General features: G+C 40.9%; 1 protein-coding gene across 10 annotated transcripts in view; it reads right to left on the bottom strand.

The window, feature by feature from the left end:
• The window catches only part of STAC (SH3 and cysteine rich domain), a 370710-nt gene that overhangs the window by 66641 nt on the left and 287444 nt on the right, over nucleotides 1–16625 (bottom strand). The gene's annotated exons all lie outside the window — the stretch shown is intronic.

Raw genomic sequence — 16625 nt, 5'->3', positions numbered from 1 at the left:
AAGCTGGAACTTCTCAAGCCTGCTTGGGTCCGAAGCAGTGCATGTGCGTGTGCGTGTGTTTGAGGAGGGCACGGTGTGAAATTATCCATTTGACTTTCTCTGCTCCTCCCTGTGCCCTGCTTCTCGGTTTTGCTCGTGGCAAACTAGACCATTTCTCCTTTGCCTTTGGGACCCATGGAGTGGCACCACACGGGGCTGGAGGAATCCTAACTCGGTTTGGTCCAGTCTGCACCTCCAATCTAGTTTTCACATGGCAGCCGGAAGGGTCTTTTGGAAACAAGATGTGAGCCTGTTGTTTAAAATCCTTCACAGAGCTTCCTTTGTTCTTTATAAATTTAAAGAAAAGCTCCTTGCCATGGGCTCCAGGGACTGGTAGATTCTGGATCCCAGCGACAGCTCACACACCATCCACCTTGCTCTGCCCATCCCAGCCGCAGCGGCCTTTTAAGTCTCTGGCATTTATTATGCTTTTTAATCAGCAGCCCTTAGTGCATAGTTTCCCCTCTCCCCAGATAAAAGAAATGAACCACTTAGCAGCTGCATGACCTGTAGTAGGTCACTTCACCTTTAAGGCAGTTTTCCTTTTGTGATTGAATATCCATGCCTGTTGCCTGGAATTAATGTCTAAGCCTCAAAGCTGTAGACAAAACAAGTGCTCATCACACTATTCTAATAAAGACCTCCATCAAGTGTGGTCAGACACCCCTACTGGACACACAAGATGTCTTGATCTGGCCTTGCCGAGTCTAGCCACCTAATCTAGCCATCAGCCCCCCCCAACTTCTCCCACAGAAGATCAGGAAGATGTGGTGGTCTTAGTGCTTGGGGTGGATGCCACAGTTCTCTACCTTCCCCTTCCCATGCCCCTTTGCAAGGTGACCTCACAGCTCCTCCCATCAAAGCTGGAGTTCCTCAAATCTTGTTGGTTTGGGGAATTTGACCAACAGCAGGCGGCAGATCAACTTTAAGCCACTTCCAAGCCCAAATCTCAAGATGCCCTGTATGCTTCTGTCTGCCCTCTTGGAAACCTGCCAAACTGCCATATGCACAAACCTGATATAGCCTGAAGGACGATGAGAGACACACAGTCCAGAAGCCCCCATCACTCGAGTGACACCCCTGAAGCAGAGCCACCTTGCTCCCTGCAGGGAATCAAGGAGCGTAGATGAGACCAGTAGAACTGCCCAGCTGAGTCCCGCTCAAACTGTCAACCCATAGGATCATCAACTAAAGAGATGGCTGGTGTTTTGAACCATTGAGTATCTATCGTGTGTACACAGCAATACAGTGCTGTTCTCCCCACCTTCCAAACATGTAGTGGGATTGTGCCTTGTTGCCCATTTGAAGTTGGCCGGGACCATGTGAAGTCAGTGTTCTACTTCAGGGAACTGTATGCCGTCGGGGGTGGGGAACACCCTGCAGGGGGCCTTCTAGAGAAGCCCCACTAAGACCAGCAATGGAGCATCATCAGCCGAAAGGGCTAGCCTGAGAAGCAGCAGTAACCTACATAAACAGGTGAGAAACTGTGGGCCGCCAAGACTCTTGTCCCTTTCCCTCCATCCTACAGCCCAGACCCAGCAGAGGGGCTGGAACTGCCAAAGGAGCAGGAAGGAAGAGTTCCTGGATCATCTTGGAGTGTTTGTTACCGAACCGTAACCTAGCACATCCTCACTGATACAGGGGAAGGGAGTCACGAGCCCTTGGGAGCACAGTACTTATTTTGAAGAGGACCCTCCATCTCCAGCAAAGCTAACTGCGAGGGGGCTATGAAGCAATTGCTCTGTGAGACTGAGCCCCACAGAGGTGAGGGCCTGGAACCAGCAAAGGAGCAGAACACACCTTCTGCACATCAAGTCCTTCTGGCTATAAATTGGACTGACGCTGGAGGAAGGTAGACTTAGACAGGAGGCGAGTGATTCAGATACACACACACACACACACATACATACATATACATATATAGTAGATAGTAAGAGGTTCAAACTACTAGGTATAAAATAAATAAGTTGCATAGATGTAACGTACAGCACAGGGATAAGCCAATATTTTATAACTTTATATGGAATATAATCTATAAAAACATTGAACCACTATGTTGTACACCTGAAACTAATATAATATTGTAAGTCAACTCTACTTCAATTAAAGAAAAAAGAACTTGAACATAAGTATCTGAGTCTACATCTGGGGACTTTTCCATACCCTGGTTCTGCTATTTCGTATTCTGTTAACTCAAGAAAAACTTACTTAGGTGTTGAATAAAGTGGCTAATGGATTGTCAAGTTACAGGCTGAATCCTCTGTGTATTTCATACACTGTTTCTGATCCTTGATTTTTCATTTTGAAAGCACTGCAGAACCCCTCTAAAGCTGCACGTTAGATTTATAGAAACCTAGTAAACGGTTTTTGCTTTAATAGCAGCTTGGAGAATCAGAGCAGCAAACAGAATCCCAATTCTGTTTAAAGCCCCATCTGATGCTTTGTCTGGTTTTAACAATCTATTTAGTTAAAGATAAGGGCTAAGGGCGGTTTCTTTTGTCAAATGAACAACAGATCTGCTTCTTTCAGATAATTAAGAAAAATCCCCAGAGTTAGATTACACTAAATGAGGAAAAAAAAACTACTGATTTTAAACATTAGCTATTAGGTGTTAGAAAATTATTCTGAATTCTTCAATTCAGCAGGGCTCTGGATTGCTCACCTATGAAAGAGCAACACAGTGAAAACTGCATGACCTATTTTTTTTTGAACTTGTTATTTAAAGATAATTTTAGTAATACAAAGATTGCAAAATAGTAGAATCCCCGTGTAACTTTCACTCACTTTCCCCTAATGTTAATGTCTTACATAGTAAAATATAGTAAATTGATTGTAACCAGGAAACTGACACTGATATAAAACTGTTAACTAATCTACGGATCTTATTAGATTTTTCCAGTTGTCCCATAATGCCGTTTTTTCTGGTCCAGGATCCAATCCAGGATTCCATATTGCATTTAGTTTCATTTCCTTAGTCTCTTCGATCTATGTTAGGTCCTCAGTCTTTTTTTGTCTTTCATAACCTCTACCTTTTTGAGGTTTACAAAACAGTATTTTGTAGAATGTCCTTCAATTTGGGTTTGTGTGATGTTTTCTCATTATTAGATTGAGGTTATATATTTTCAGTAAGAACAGGACAAAAGTGATGTGTTCTTCTCAATGCAGCATATTAGGAGGTACCTGACATCAGTATGTCCTATTACTGGTGATACTAACTTTGGTCAGTGGGCTGAGGTGATATTAGCCAGGCTGCTCCACTGTCAAGTTACTATTTTTCTCTTTGTAATGAATGAGTTTCATGTAGGGGAACTACTTTGAGATGATGTAGATATCCTGTTTCTCATCATGCATTTGTCCTCTAATTTCAACATCCATCAATGATTCTTGCCTGCAAAACTTATTACCTGGTGTTTGCCTAATGGTGATAGTCTATTTCCATTATCCTTCTATATTAATTAATTAGTATTCTCCTCCTCTTCACCTATTTATTAATTATTTGTTTCTATTAGTATGGACTGATGGATCTTTGCTTTATTCTGAGTTACAATTTCCTACTACCATCATTTTGTTACTCTAATTGTCCCAGGTTTGGTCACTGGAAGCTCCTTTTGGTTTGAATCTGTGTCCTTTTCTACATGCCCTGAATATTTCTGAAGACTTCCTTACTTGCTAACACTACAGGGTTCTCCAGGCTTATCTTATATTTTCCCTGTTCCAGTCTTGCAGCCAGTATTTCTCCAAGGAGCCCTGGTTAGTTTTATTAGGGAATGGTACCTATGAACTGCTATCTGGGCAGAAAATAACTGCTCAAAATTTAATCATTATCTAGTAGTTTATAGATCTTTTTATTGTTATGAACATAGTTTATAGATTTATAAAAACTTCATCTGCCATTTGTATAGCCAGGAAGAAATGAAAATGGATTTTGGTGAAAAAATGCAGGTCTCTGCCTCAAGAAAATACTAGAAGCAATCAAACGTTCATCCACAGAGAAACAGTTCATTAATCCAGTACCCCATTCGATGGAATATTAGACCACAATTAAAGAGTGAGTTACATCTCCCATGCTTTCTTTTTCACTCACAAGACTGAGTTTAATGCTGTAAAATGAATATCTGCCCATGTATCTCCCCAAGTGAGATGAAAACTTTCCTCTCCTTTTCCCCTCAGTTTGTCATTCATCTTTGACTTTATTTACTCAACGCGTTTGCGGAGGATGAATTTAAAATTCTATGGAGTCAAAATTGATCAATGCTGCTGCTGCTCTTAACGGCCAACATTTACTGAAGATGTACCATTTGCTTATTCTATGTGATTCCTGAGGCTGCTGTCTCAGTCAACTAATGATATGTACTTAACATTGACCTCCCTTCTAGCTCAAGACATAATACAAGGACCCTAACAACATCTACCTGACTCCTAAAGTGATCAAAGGCGACTTTTCTCACTATATTTAGGCAGAAATTCCAGATCTTGAAAAACTCGTTTCATTTAGAAATGAAAGAACATAAAACATAAACCAATAATATGGTGTGTGTGAAAACCTCTAAAAAATAAGTAAATATTATACCACTCAGGTGGTAAAGGAAGAACATAGTTGTGAAAACACTTACTATTGGAATAAAAAGTAAACTTTATATACACTCTGTGCTTTCAATACATTTGGAAACATATAGTCTCTGAAAAATAAGACACGAAAGCTGAGATGATCAAACTCAGTTAGAAAGGAAGGGATTCGCTAGAGTTAAGAAAAGAATTTGTAGCAAGCAGTAAATACCACAGTAAAATTTAAAACAGGAAAGGTAAAAGCAACAAGGACTCACTCTGCAGAAACGTGATCCTACGATGTGGGGTTATGTTTGAGAAGCTCACATAAAACACAGGACTTATTACAAAGATACAAGAAGATGAAAATCATTAGAGAAGACATAAAGAAACAACTGGATCCTGAAGAAGACTTCAGAATGACTGGAACGGCAGCATTATTCAAAGATAAAAGAGAATTCCTGGGCTAAATGAGGGAAGAAGACAAACCCAACAATGAGGGAACCACCATGTGTCCGGTCAGCCTGGTGAAAAGAGTTATCTCTTTTCCTGCCAGCAAGTTCAAGTGTCCTGTCAGAACGTCAAGGTGTCAAAAGAAAAGGAGGACATCCAAACACACAGGCAGGAAAGTGGGTCACCCATGAAGAAAGAAACCTTAGACTCACTTCAAGTTTCTCTTCTCCAATGTGAAACAATGTAAGACAAAGTTATGACCCAAGTATTCTCAACCCAGACAAATGACCACTCAGGAGCAGAGAAAACAAAAGCACTGGAAAATATGGAAAACTCGAGGCATAAAAGAACTTGTGCTTGAAATAATTTCAACATGGTTAAGTTAAAATGACTGGTATACACAGTTCACAAAGACAATTCACCTATTATAAATACTTAATGAAACAGATGACACGTAATTCAGAACAGATGACACGTAATTTAGTTTTAACAGTAATAAAAATACCACGAGTTGTAGTAACAAAACACAAGTAGTGAGGGGGTGGAGGATGGAGGAGGAAGCCAGCTTGTGTTAACTTCCTCATTTCTGTGGAGGAGAAGTAACAAGGACAACAAGCATGGTATTAGTTACAGCTGACATTTGAGTCCTTCGGATGTGTCACATACTATTCCTAAAACTTCACGTGTATCATCTCCTGTAATCCTCCAATCCACCTCATCAGGCAGTGACTGTGTGGCACTGTGCCATTAAACCCACCCTACAGCTCTATGAGGGACTATTATTCCAATTTGTAGATGATGTCCTGGGAGTCAGAGTGGTAAAGGACATACTGTAAGTGATAAAGCCAAGAATCAGTCCTGCTTACTCTGACCAAGCCAGGCATTTGCAGCCAACCCAAGCTGACCATGTTCCTCCACCCTCACTCGGAATTTCAGCCATAAGTGACCAAGGAGGATATACTTTCCTGCCTCTGAGCCTCTATTCATGCTGTTTCTCTGTCTGGGAACACCCTCTCACCCTTGGAGAAAGCCACCTGCTATGTCAGGATTGTCACAATTGGAGTTCATTTTATTTGTTTAATTGTTTCTTGTCTGTGTCCTTAAGATGTGAACTCCATGAAGCCAGGCAGGTTTTCTGTCTTGTTCTCTGGGGAGACCTTTGCAATTAGTGTTGAAATGCCTGGTACGTAGGAAGTGCTCAAATAGATCCATGAAGACGCCTCCATCATTCCAATCAGAAGTAATTGCTCCTTGAGTGTACCATAACATAATGCTTGCATCACAGGTCCAGTTCTTATTTCAATATGTATCGTATTCACTCTCTTTTTGTGTGTCTCCCACCCTAGATTTGTGAATTCCTTGTAGATTGGATTAGGTCTCAATCAACTTTATATCACTCCCAAAGCAGTTCTCAACCTTTTTTATTTTTGTAGGACTCTGCTTTTTTTTGTGTTTGCCCCCCACCCCCCTCCAAGGCAGACTCTGTTAGCTGTGTACCCAACTTCCGGTCCCTACTTCTCTTTTCCTTACAAAACCTCCATTTTTTCTTGGAACAGCAGTGTGTCCAGCTTTCCTGACGGCTGGAAATGGCTTATGACACAGTTCTGGCCAAGGCAATGTACATCCAATGTAGATTTCTCCAGAGTTTTGCTTTCCTGATAAAAGAGGGAAGACTTGGTTGCTCCTACCTTTCTCTCTTTCCTTCTTGTCTTGAACACAGACATGACGTCTAGAGCTACAGCAGCCCTCTTGCTATCCCACGACAATGGGGACATAAGCCAACAGGCCAAGGTGGCAGAGAAAAGGAAGATCATGATGGCTTTGCTGAGTAGCTAAGCCAAGGCCAGCAACTTCTTATCTCTAGGCTTCTTACTATGTGAGAAAAACCAACCCATACTTGTTTAAATTACTGTAAGTTGGATTTTTTGGTCCCTTTAACCAATATTTTCTATAACTTGTCCAGCTGATATTCTTTTTTTTTTTTTTTTTTTTTTTGCGGTACGTGGGCCTCTCACTGCTGTGGCCTCTCCCATTGCGGAGCACAGGCTCCGGACGCGCAGGCTCAGCGGCCATGGCTCACGGGCCCAGCCGCTCCGCGGCATGTGGGATCTTCCCAGACTGGGGCACGAACCCGTGTCCCCTTCATCGGCAGGCGGACTCTCAACCACTGCGCCACCAGGGAAGCCCTGTCCAGCTGATATTCTTAACTGGTACAGCACTTACATGCTACCCTCCCACGGGTATATGTAGATTTTTGACAAACCCAAACTATTATTGCAGGAGAGTAAATCACTGCAAAATTCTGAACTAAGAGGAGAACGAGACTCCGAAAGGGTAAGTGTCTGCCCACAGTTATGCTGACAGTAAGCAGCGGAGTCGGAATCAAATTCAGGTTTCTCAAGACTGCCAAATCCATGCTTGTGCCCTGCGCTTGTCGCCTCATCACAAGGTACACGTGTGCCACCTGCAAAGCCGCATCCCTTGGCTTAATGGAGATATGGGGCCTCTGATCACTGCCTTTCAAAGACCTCACCCTGGAGGAACACTCTCCTGGGCGTAGCTGCCATGGTTTCAATTCCTATGATGAGGGTGCAACTTTGTTGGCCAAATACTGCCTGGCTGTCCTGGATACTTCTTTTTTTTTTTTTTTTGCGGTACGCAGGTCTCTCACTGTTGTGGCCTCTCCCGTTGTGGAGCACAGGCTCCGGACGCACAGGCTCAGCGGCCACGGCTCACCGGCCCAGCCGCTCCGCGGCATGTGGGATCTTTCCAGACCGGGGCATGAACCCGTGTCCCCTGCATCGGCAGGCGGACTCTCAACCACTGCGCCACCAGGGAAGCCCCCTGGATACTTCTTTTAAGGGCCACTTTAGAACATCCCCACCAGCACATTTTCATCCTGGTCATCCTCCCAGCCTGAGCTGGAAATACGTTCTGTGTGTTTGAGGAATGCCAAGGAGCTTGAGCACCGGTGACTAGGACAGACCGAGAGGGAGTTGAGGAGGCAGAGGACAAAGATAAGGTTACACACGCAGAAGCTGGTCCTGCAGGACCTCAGAGGCCTTGGGGTAGGACTTTGCATTTATTCCCAGTGTGATGGAAAGACACTGCCTGACTGAGTGATCTGTATCTGTAAAGGACTGCACTGGTTTATGCATGGAGAAAGGACTAACATTTTCATAGACAGATGATGGCTTAAGCGAGGGCCATGGCAGTGGAAATAGTAAGAAATGGTGTGTTCTGGGCATATTCTGAAGTAGGGTTTCTTAGTGAGTTGGATGTGGTGTGTGAGGAAAAGAGAGAAGCCGAAGATGAATCCAAGGATTTTTGTCCTGAGCAGTTGCCACTGGAGAAATGGCCATTTACTGGGATGATGGACAGTGGGAAGAAGCATGTCTGATGGGGAGAGGAGATGAATACTGGGCATTTGTTTTTGATGGGCTAATTTTGAGATGACTACTAGAGATCCATGTAAAGATGTGGTTAAAGAGAGTTCAAATCCCCTAAATTTCCAGTCCCAAACATCACACCGATTTTTACCAGCCAGAGGCCAGATGCAAGGCACCAGAATGAACTGTGTGGGCTCTGTCTGAAGATGAAGACAAACGACAACCAGGGATCCAAACAAACACTCTGAGATTTTAGCTTTTCAAACTCATTTTGCTGCTGAACCCATTAATATGTTACCAAGAAGATGGGTGTGTTTGTGAGAAATATACCTACCGATACTATTTTAATGCAGATAATAGAGAGAACTGCTCCCCTTTAAGACTGTCTCCAAAACAAACAAAAAATACACAAAGACACATATAAACATGGTTGTTCTGCAGCATGGTAATGTAATCAGTGGCAGAGGGCTCTGGGGAGCTGACTGCCTGAAATGGTCAAGCTGTCTGGGTCTGAGGCCTGGTTTTGATTTCTAATAGCTCTATTAACCTCTTCATGAATGGAAAACATGGCTGTAGAGATAATGCAAAGAGATAATCTCTATAAAGCTTTTAGCACAGAGTCTGAGACATAGAATAAACCCAATTAATATTAGCTATTATCACTTACATGCACAGAAACATGTAATACAGACACACGTAACCCACTGAACACACACTTTCACACCTGTGCACTGAGAAACACACACTAGAAAATCTACATTTACGGTACATACATGCATATATACAGAAAATGCCTTAAATTTTCTCATTCCCTTGCTGCCTGTCTTGCTTGCGTTTGACTTGATAACATTCCTTTTTAATGATTTTCAAGAATGGAAGGATTATTTTCTTTTCCTTGCAAGAGCTGGCTATTACTACTGATGCCTGCCATGGCTTAGGGCTGGCTGTCCTCCTGAATGAATGACAAATACCCTCAGCAAATCACTTTCTCTAAAAATAGACCACCCCAGATGATGTTTGGCTTCCATTCTCATTTTCATATACTTTGAAAAGAAAAAATTCCATTCTTGTTAGAGACTAACTGCTAATCTATCCCGAGCAATGTGACTCGATAAAAATGAACGAATCTCTCAAGTTTTGCAAAATGCCCTAGTTTTGCCTCATCTGTTTATTGGATTTATGTAAAATATAAATGGAAGGCTGACAGATTTCTCCATATTCTGCCCGTTGAATGTTCATTCTGTTTGGCTTTATGGAGCCATTTACCTATTTTACCTTGACAACTTAATGCGTGACTTGCCTTCTCTATTTCTTCCTCCAGATGTGTGTGAATGGATTGAGTGGCTACAAGATACCTTTCAAATTATAGTCACTGTGTAGAAGCAGATGAATTGCTTTCGGCATTATTAGCCAACTAAGCTTCTGATGGACACAATTCCCCCAAGAGTTCACTTGGTTTTCTGGGCCAAGGACCACATGGTTTATATCATCCATACTGTTGGGATGCATGTTTACGGCAAAACAAACAAACAAACAAAATTAAAAAGAACATTTAGAGTGAATTTTATATTGGGAAAATCAATACTGTTGGCCCAATATGCATAAACCAGCTAAATTCTGATTTGGACCACCCTGCTTCCTTGATTTGAATTGGAGAGAGGCACTCACTCACGATCTTAACGCCAAAATCATTAACATCTCCTCTGAAGTCTGTCTTGGCACATTTACTCTGGATTTTCAAACCGGGGAGCACTGAATCTGGAAGACTATAGGGAACATGTCAAATCTATACTTATATCCTTCTAGATGCCATTCAGTAAAATCAGGGGCAATGGATTTTGCAGATTTCATGCTGGTAACTTTGACATCATTCCCTGGACAGAGCTAACTCCTCTCTGTGTAACTGCTGTTATCATTATCTTCATCAACATCATTAATATTTCCAACTACAGTATGTAAAGCAAGGGAACCACAATATTTCACACTGATTCACTCTGCTCTGGGGTGGGTGCCACAATTTAAGATTGATATCCCCCCAGCCACATACAATCATTTAGGTACCTACGACTGCAAGTGCTAGGAAACCTAGATTCAAACTGGCTTAAGCATAATGATACTGCTTCACATAACACGAGGTCGTAATGCAGGAGTCACTAGGGATGGCTAATTCAGCAGCAGAATGACATCACAGAGGATTCAGGTTCTAACAGATTACTCTGCCTTTTTCATCCCAGCCTTAAAGCTGGTTTCCCTCATGGTCAAAAAAATGGCTGCCAGTTTGCAAATATTCAGTAGCAGGAGGGTGACGGCATTTCCCCTTATGTCTGTTCTTACCAGCCTGCCTGGAAAACCTTTCCCTCAAGCTCACCATCAGATTTCCCTTCTTATTGGCCAGAACTGTAACCACATGTCCTTCCTACACCAATCACTGGCAAGGAGAATGATCCACTTAGACCAGTCAGGATTTACCTTCTTGGGGCACGGGCTGAGAACACTGTTTCCCGAAGAACAGGGCGATAAAGAGAAGGGTGGGCACCAGAGCAGTATTAGCATTTTATAAGGAAGGAGAAAGGAGTAAATGGCTCTGGGGTAGGCAACTAACAGAGTTTTGGAAACGTATGGCGCTCCCTGGTGGAGACCGACTGAACTAGCGGTAGGTGAAGGAGGAGGAAATGAAGGAGGAAGGAGGGGGCAGGAGAAGAAGATAAGGCCACAGGGGAGCAAGAGCACATTATGCCCTCCCCTACAGTATGGGAAGGATCTATGAATATGACGGGATAGTCACTTCCTTGGTTAGATTACATTGTATGAGAAGAGTGATGGGATCATCACTCCAGGGTTATTACTGTGCCGTGTTGTATAAAACGCCATCCTAGCAGGCTGGAGTGAGACCGTCCTGTTGAAGTAAGCTTGAAGAAGAAGCAAGCTTCCAGTTGGGACCAAGGTGGCTTCTAGTTACTGACAGCATCCCTGGCCTGCAGCTGGCAAGGAAATGGGGACCTCAGTCGTGCAGCTGCAAGGAACTGAATGCTTCTCACAACCAGTGAGCTTGGAAGAGGACCCCGAGCCTCAGATGAGATGGTAGAGCAGGCTGACACCTTAATTTCGTCCTCGGAAGATGCTAAGCAAAGGAGCCGACTAACCTGTACCTAGATTCCTGACCCACAGAAACTATGAGGTTAAACAGATGTGTTAGGGTGCTAAATTTGTGGTATTTTATTATGCAGCAACAGAAAGTCATACACCCACTTTGGACTGTCAGATGAGAGAAATAAACGTATTTTTTGTGTTAAGCCATTGAACTTTGGTGGTTCATAGCGGTGTGTTACCTTAACTAAATAAATACAATGGCATTAACAAGGCTGCTCATATAAAGGCAGTAAAAGCCCCAGGAAATGCGCAGGGACTCTCTCCTCTGGAAATCTGGTCATGGAGGCGGTCTCCTGGGGCTGTACCCGCTCTTGAAATGGAATTCTGAACAGCTATGAGTTATCAGTTGTCACCCCCAGGTTACAGCACTTTTCGTTTATGGGATCTGGCTTGTTCCAATTAATTAGAATCTGTGCCAGAAATTAAAGCACGATACCTTTGAGAACCACTGGGACTGTCTGTCACGTTTATGCAGCAGGAAAGGCCTTTTGCATTTCTGGCAGGTACTAAGGTGTTGCTGTTTTTTTTAATAAAATAAGCAATAGTCTACCCAAATAGGGAAATAGGATTCCAGCCTTTTTTAGCTGTAAAATGTCATACGACTTTTTGAATAGACCTAATGGCTCTCATTTAAGTGAACATATAGTATATACCAGGTACTGTGATAGAAATCTATACGTGCTTCCTCATGTAATGTTTGTCTCAACCCTGAAAAAGAAGTAATATAAATCCCATTGTATTGATGAGGAACTTGAGGCTTAGAGAGGTTAAACGATGTACCTAAGATCACAGCTTTTGAATGGCAGAGCCAAGAATCAAACCCAAGTCCGTGTGATTCATTCATCTACATATGAATTCATTTGTCATTCATCCAAAATTCCATTTCCAGGCACCAGTGAATTTCTATGAATTTACTCACATATAGTTTTACTTAAAAATTTCCATCAAATCAGTATATGACAAATATATGATATTGCTTACATGTGGAATCTAAAAAGAAGGGTACAAATGAACTTAGTTACAAAACAGAAGTAGAGTCACAGATGTAGAAAACAAACTTATGGTTACCATGGGATGAGGAGGGGAGGGATAAACTGGGAGACTGGGATTGACATATACACACTACTATATATAAAACAGATAACTAATAAGGACCTGCTGTATACCACAGGGAACTCTACTCAGTACTCTGTAATGGCCTATATGGGAAAAGAATCTAAAAAGAAAAAGAGTGGATAAATGTATATGTAGAACTGATTCACTTTGCTGTACACCTGAAACTAACACAACATTGTAAATCAACTTTACTCCAATAAAAATTAAAAAAAAATGATTACAAGTAGGGACTTCCCTGGTGGCGCAGTGGTTAAGAATCTGCCTGCCAATGCAGGGGACACAGGTTCGATCCCTGGTCCGGGAAGATCCCACATGCCACGGACCAACTAAGCCCGTGCACCACAACTACTGGGCCTGTGCTCTAGAGCCTGTGAGCCACAACTACTAAGCCTGTGAGCCTAGAGCCTGTGCTCCACAACAAGAGAAGCCACCGCAATGAGAAGCCCATGCACCGCAACAAAGAGTAGCCCCCGCTTGCTGCAACTAGAGAAAGCCTGCACACAGCAACAAAGACCCAACACAGCCAAAAATAAATAAATAGATAAATAAATAAATAAATTTATTTTAAAAAATGAGTACAAGTAACACTTGGGAAATCTGAATAAAATAGGTGGATTTTATTAATGTCAATATCTTGCTTATGATATTATGCTATAATTTAGCAAAATGTTATCACTGGAGTAAACTGGGTGTAATGTACAAGGGATCTCTCTATTATTTCTTATAATTGCATATGAATCTATAATTATTTCAATAAACACTTCAATTAAAAGAAGTAAAAAATTTCCATCATTTATTTATTTTGATACTTTTTACATACATAAATTATCCTGCACATTTTGTCCTGTGATTTGCTTTTGCCATGTCAGATTATAGACAGAAATAACTAATTTTATTAATATTTCTCCATGCTATGGATATAATGCATTGTACTTAATCATTATAATAGTGATGGAAACTTGAGGCTGCCCTAATTTTAGCTATTGCAAGCACTGCTCGAATAAACATTATATGTATATCTGCATGCACAGGTACATTTAATAAGAATAATATAATAAAAACTAATATTGGTGGGTGCAACTTATGGGCTGGGTATTGTGGTAAGTGCTTTGCATGTGTTACGCATTTAATTGTCACAATTACCCTTTGAAGTAGGTTTCATTATGATCCCAATACTACAAATGAAGAGGCTGTGGCTTAGAGAACTGCCACTAATTCCCCAAGAAGGATGGTGGAATGGACTTGCTGGTTTTCATTTTTAAAAAACATGCTGTTGTTATATGATTGGAACTCACTTGAGTTTATGTATTTATTTAGAGTGGATTGACATCTTTACAGTATTAGTTCTTCTCATCTAAAAAATGTCATGCCTTTACACTAATTTAGGTCTCCTTATTTGCTTTCCATAATGTTGGCATGTTTCTTCACATTGCACATACATACTTCTTGTGAAAGATATTCTTCAGTATGTCATAGTTTTTGCTGGTGTAAAGCAAATTAATGGATTTTGTATTTTGAGCTTGTCACATACAGAATTGTCTTATATTAGTCATGAGAGTTTCACTTGATTATTTTAAACAGACTTTCATATAAACTGCTTGTCATGGCAATTGTGTCTCTTCATTTTACTATTTACTCTTCTTGCTTATTTTCCCATCCTGGCATTTCTGGAGCATTGTTGAATAACACAGGCAAGAGTGAGCTTGTCTTGTTCCTCACTTTAAGGGGACTCATGATTCACTGCTACATTGGGGTGTTTGCTTCAGTTTTCTGGTGGATAGTCTTTAGCAAGTACACACATCCTAGTGTACCAGGAATCTTTTTGATAATCAGGAATTCCAATTGATTCTGCAACAGTGGAGTCAAAGCAATTTTCTCCTTTTTTTTTTTAAAATCAAAGTAGGGAATTACATACATTTTAAAAGTTTTGCTGCCCGTGATTTTTGGGGGTCCATTCTCCTTGGTTATGAGAAATTCATTATTTAATATACTGATGGCTTTGTGAATACTTTATGCAGTATTTAATTTGTATCTATGCTCTTTCGAGAGAGATGATGACTTTCTTTTCCAGAGTCATCCCAATGTCGTGATTTTGGATTCCAAGTTGAATGTACTCTTTCTTCCCTTAGAATCTGAAACCATGGTGCCTTTGACTTTTACACTCACTCAGCCTGATGTGACTCATTTTCATTATGAGAAGGTCACCTGTTTTTTAATTTCCGGAGACATTTAGGGATTTTTCTCTATTCCTGAAGTTTAGAAAGGTCATTATGACTCTGCTAATTGTGTATGTATAGTTCTTTCAATTTTACTTTTCATATCATTCTTATATTTTCGCTTTTACTGCTTGACACTTACATTTGACTTTTATTGCTCACAAATTGCTTTCATTTTGAACATTTCTGAATCCAATATTTTTCTACTTAACTTTTTATTAATTTTATTTATTTTTCATATTTAAAAAATCCTTAATTTTTTTCTACTTGTTTCTTTAATTATCTTCTGACCTCCATTTCAGCTGTTCTGTCCTAGTGGAGATGACCTGTTGGCTTCCTGTTTCCACTTTCAGTATCTCCAGACCTTCATCTTATAAATTATCTTTCCTTTTCTATCTCTTTTGGGAAATTACCCTACTTTACCTTCCATTTTACTGATGCAGTCTTCATATTTGTTCGTGGTATTTTTCAGGCCTTGCATTAATTTTTTTTTAGATTTTGGAAATCTTATTTTTTCCAAAAATTCATTCCTAGCATTGGTTGTCCCTTTTTTTAAAAAAATAGAAACGAATTTTTTTGATACTGTCACAATACTTCTTGAATCTCTCTGAAGATACCAATTAGAAAGTAATTTTATAGAGTTGCCGTATGATCCAGCAATCCCACTCCTGGGCATATATCCGGACAAAATTCTAATTCCAAAAGATACATGCACCCCTATGGTCATAGCAGCACTATTCACAAGAGCCAAGACATGGAAACAACCTAAATGTCCATCGACAGATGAATGGATAAAGAAGATACAGTACAGATATACAATGGAATATTGCTCAGCTGTAATAATGCCATTTGCAGCAACATGGATGGACCTAGAGATGATCGTACTAAGTGAAGTAAGTCAGAAAGAGAAAGATAAATACCATATGATATCACTTATATGTGGCATCTAAAATACGACACAAACCTATTTACAAAACAGAAACAGACTCACAGACATAGAGAACAGACTTGTGGTTGCCAAGGGGGAGGAGGGGTGGGGGAGGGATGGGTTGGGAGTTTGGGGTTAGCAGATGCAAACTATTATATAGAGAGTGGATAAACAACAAGGTCCCATTGTATAGCACAGGGAACTATATTCAATATCCTGTGACAAATCATAATGGAAAAGAATATATAAAAAAAGAATGTATATATATGTATAACTGAATCACTTTGCTATGCAGAAGAAATTAAAACATTATAAATCAACTATACTTCAATAAAAAAAGTTATTTTAGTCATAGTCCTTGTGTTCTCTCTCATTTCCCTCGGTTAGTTTATTTAGTTGTGCTTACTCGTCCTTCTTACCTATGCTTTTGTTGTCTGTCCTTATTTATGGGTGAAAAATTAACTTGATCACACAGGTAGCTGGGATGAGCTTCCTCTGCAGGTAAGGCTCTGAGGACATCACTCCCTGGATCCATCTGAGTTGGGAAGGCTGACAGGCAGCCTCTGCTTTAGGATATCTGGGTGGGGATCGAAAAGGCAGGATGGAGGCTCCCACAAATCCCAACATATGGAGGGTTTTACTTTGAGAGTTGAATGCTTTCATATATTTTACTCCTGGGTAGAGCTGCCTTCTGTCTATTATTTTCTTGGAGTTACAGTTTTTGAAGTCAGGAGTTATCTTGGGCTCTTCTCCTCTGTCTGGCCCCTGAATCCATTCTGGGTGACTTCC

This window comes from Stenella coeruleoalba, assembly GCF_951394435.1.
Source record: "Stenella coeruleoalba genome assembly, chromosome: 10".
NCBI lineage: Eukaryota > Metazoa > Chordata > Mammalia > Artiodactyla > Delphinidae > Stenella > Stenella coeruleoalba.
The sequence above is the reverse complement of the archived record's forward strand: the minus strand, read 5'-3'. Positions and strand labels throughout refer to the sequence as shown.